The sequence below is a fragment of the Cupressus sempervirens genome, chromosome 7, assembly GCF_028749045.1.
Source record: "Cupressus sempervirens isolate cs-2001-9-10 chromosome 7, ASM2874904v1, whole genome shotgun sequence".
Taxonomy (NCBI): Eukaryota; Viridiplantae; Streptophyta; class Pinopsida; order Cupressales; family Cupressaceae; genus Cupressus; species Cupressus sempervirens.
Window position 1 is genome coordinate 232,092,144 of NC_143124.1, and position 3,815 is coordinate 232,095,958.

The 3,815-nt window shown below is 37.4% G+C and overlaps 1 pseudogene across 1 annotated transcript; it reads left to right on the forward strand.

Annotated features, from left to right (window-relative positions):
* The first annotated feature begins 268 nt into the window (after window positions 1–268).
* On the forward strand, window positions 269–3,159 carry LOC149546358 (uncharacterized; annotated as a pseudogene). The gene is made up of 3 exons (XR_016354348.1): window positions 269–849; window positions 1,357–1,853; window positions 2,126–3,159. The product of XR_016354348.1 is annotated as an uncharacterized LOC149546358 (transcript).
* The last annotated feature ends 656 nt before the right edge of the window (window positions 3,160–3,815 follow it).

Consider the following 3,815-nt stretch of genomic DNA (forward strand, 5'->3'; position numbering starts at 1 on the left):
TGTATATAAAAGAGGTAGTTTTCCCAGCGTTAAATGCAGCAAGAACAGAAATTTGGCATGGCGACTATGAGGTACAAGTTTATGCATATCCCCACTTACTCCTGTAAATGCAACTTCAGTAGCACCGTGAAAAACAAATAGTTGAAGAGGTGAATCTAAGGGAGGATTGTACGGAAATAAGAGTTGTCATACCTCGAAATTTGAAATAAAAACAAAACTTCTATGACAACAGCGAAGAAACTTCTGTATAGACGCCATAATACCGTAGGTCGACTTATTTAACGAGATTATAATGTAGGGTAGAAGACTGTGCAGTATCTTGGCCAGTGTTGTAGGCGGCAAAAGAGAAATTTGCCATGGCAACTGAGAGAGAAGAAGCCAGAGAAGAAGCCAGCAGAGGGATCGATCGGGATGCGTACAATGTCGCAGTAAGCCCTGGATTAAAATTTGATAGTTCACAACTCAGAGAAGTTGTAAACAGTGTTACACCAGGAGGGGGAAATACTCTTCTCCATTTGGCTGCGAGCGTAGGAAATCTGTCAGTCGTTGAAGAGCTCCTGAAACTCAATCCTCTGCTTTTGAAGGCTACCAATGTCCAAGGAAATACGCCGTTGCACTTGGCTGCTCAGGGGGGTTTCTTCAAAGTTGTAAAGATTCTACTCAAACCAAGAGAAACTGCAGGTGTGGATGTCTGCAACAAGCGTAACGAGACGGCTCTGTTCAAAGCTTGCGAAAGCGGCGATTTAGCCACAGTGGAGGCGCTATTTTACGCACATCCGTCAAGTCTACGTCAAAGGACGGCGGACGAGAGAACCTGTTTATATGTTGCAATAAACAGAGGAGATTCAGGTAAGTCTCTTTAGATTTTAAGGATTATTTTGGCGTGTTCGTTTCTAATAGTATCTATTATATTTCCTGAGATAATTTTTTTTTCCTTTCCCGTGTCTATTCAGATTTGGTTGTTTTCTACTCGTAAAACTGAATAGTTATGGATGATTCTATCTGAAATCAAATTTTCATCAGTGCAAAATCTTAATATACATTTATTTATAAAGACAAATTTAAAAGATAGATAACCTTATTTTGGAACCCTTAGCTCCAGAAATATCAATCTATAATTCACTGGTTATTCAGCTTTGATTTCGATAGCTGTTTGATGTACTGCATATATACTGCTCTTTTTTTAAAGAAAATTATTTAGTTTTTAAGGGATTAGGGCTGCTTTAGTTCTTTTAGTTTAGAGGGGTTTTAACCTTTTTCCACATCACTGGTCAACTAAGCATTCGTTACCTTTCGCTATTTTTAAACAAGATCTTATCTAATTTAAGCTAAAGAATTTGGGTGTCCCTTTTACAGATCTGACGGATTATATAATAGGGCTGCCAGATGCAAAATATTTAATCCAGGAGAAGTACAAAAATGGAGATACAGCCTTGCATATAGCTGCTCGCAGGAACGACGCGGATATAGTAAGGCGGTTAGCAACGATTGAACCCCAACTTTGCTACAGTGTTAATGGCGATGAAGAAACTCCACTTTGTGTGGCAGTGAAATTGGGACATCTGGAAGTGGTAAAAGAGTTAATACAGGGGAGAACGGAAGCTGTTGAAATACCAAATATTTGTGGAATGAACGTTCTACACCTAGCCGCCCAAGTTAGTCAAGTTCGGATTGTTGATTACCTGAATCAAAATGTGGGTTTATTAGATCTAGTCAACAGAGGAATTGACAAGTCTCCAGAGGAAGAGCAGGGTAGAGAGAACACAGATCCAAGTGAAAAGAAAGATCCTTTCTTCAAAATAGGCGAAGGAGACACACCTCTTCATATTGCAGCCAGAAAGAAAAACTTCAATGTAAGTTTCTTCCTTCACGAATCTTATAGCTTTTACGAAAACAGAATTCCTAAACCAGCTATTCAGTAGTTACATTCTGGGTCAATGTAAGATTTCTTGACTGGATCACGTGAACTATTGAAGTAGTTACAAATAAAGCGAAATGAATGAAAGTGTTTACTCTGGCTATGATCTGAAACTTATTGAGGAAAAATACGAAATCTTAATCAAGGTTAATTATTTCCAGTGGAGCGTCAATTTGTATGTAATGAATTAGACTGTGCATTTTGCAGATGGTGAGTTCCTTTCTGGGTATAAGGGGGATAAACAAATTGGCCGTTAATAAGGAAGGCTTAACAGCCGTCGACATAGTGAGAGAGAACACACAGTATCATGAATCTGACAAGATCATTTCAGTGCTGGCTAGTTATCCAGCCAGGCACAAGCCATTCCTGTACAGCGCTCCAAAGGTGAGCGCAGAGAAACACGAGGTTGCAGTAAAGATGGTCGACAAAACATTTGACGACCGGCGCAACACTGAGTTAGTTGTGGCGGTTCTGTTAGCCACAATTTCATTCACCGCGGTTTCGAGGACGAACAAGGGTCACCGCTTCTACTTGGATTGGACACCTTCAAGCTTTTTCTCATCTTTGATTGCGTGGCATTCTTTCTGTCGCTCTTTGTGGTGCTGATGTGGCAGATGAGTACACCTATCACAACAGGAGATAAGGTGTTGTTCCTATGTGTCACGAACCTATTGGTATGCGCCACGTTTGCCTTTACCGCTTAAGGCTTCATGCTTGCAGTTTATGCCATGCTTGCTGAGAAAGCTCCGAAGCTGGGTTGGGTGGTTCTTGGGTCGTGCTTGTTCATCTGCACCTGTGCTAATTTGACCTTCTTCTACATGGTTGCAAAGTTTTCGGTGACGAAGGCGAGACTCAATTATCTGAATGGTCTATTTCCTTATGTTACTGACCAGGTGGGGGAGTGGGTGTGGATGAAACTTGAAAAATGGGGGCCTCTGGATTCGATGCGCAAGTGCAAAAGCGAGTGGAGTGATATCTTCTTCAAGTGCAACTGCCCTACAGAAGATTACACCCAAAATAAAAGTGGGTCTCATGGATCTAATAATAATGTTTAGACGAAGGTTCAAAATCGTAAAAATCGTGTTAATGTTGAGTGGAGTCTGAGAGAGTTACAACGGCACTAGAGGATGGTTACTAATCGTTTTTAAAAGCTTCCTAGACAAGTTTACGAAACAATAAGTAAATTAGAGTGGTTACAATGTAAGTGTCACTATCATTATACTATCATTATTATTCAATTACTTTTTTTTGAGTTATAAAGTTATTATTTACTGTATTTAACATAATTGAACATAACATATTTATATTTATTGACAATTTGAGTGGTTACTTTGTACTGGGGAGTGCAACTTTTTCCTTTATTTGTTTGTCAAATCAAAATAATTCATTATTCAAATTTTTTTGCAACTATAAAGTTTTCATCTATATTATATTTGAAATAATTCATAAAAATATATTTATTGACAAATTGACTTCTTGTTTTGTAGGGCTTTTAATTATTTTGATACAAAATGCAACAAATTATTTTAGAGACTTTATACATTTTACTATTACATAAAATTCATATTATTTTCTTCTATCGGTAGAAACTAGATGCTTTGGTGTCCTTATTTTTCAAGTGTCATTATCTTTCAATTGAATGTTGTTGCCTATTTGGCAAATTAAGTTGTAACACCAATCAAGCTAGCCTATAGTTTAAACCTTATCATCAAACATTTAATAGAGTTGGTCCCTACCTTTTGAAAAGGGTTGGAAGGTAATTAGTAAAAATAGATGAGCCCGCTGTTGAAAAAATGATTTAAAAATTTTGACTATAAAATATTTTGAAATTTTTTTAATATAACAAATTTTAAAAATTAAATTTTACACTTATTCATTTCATTTTTATAATAATTTG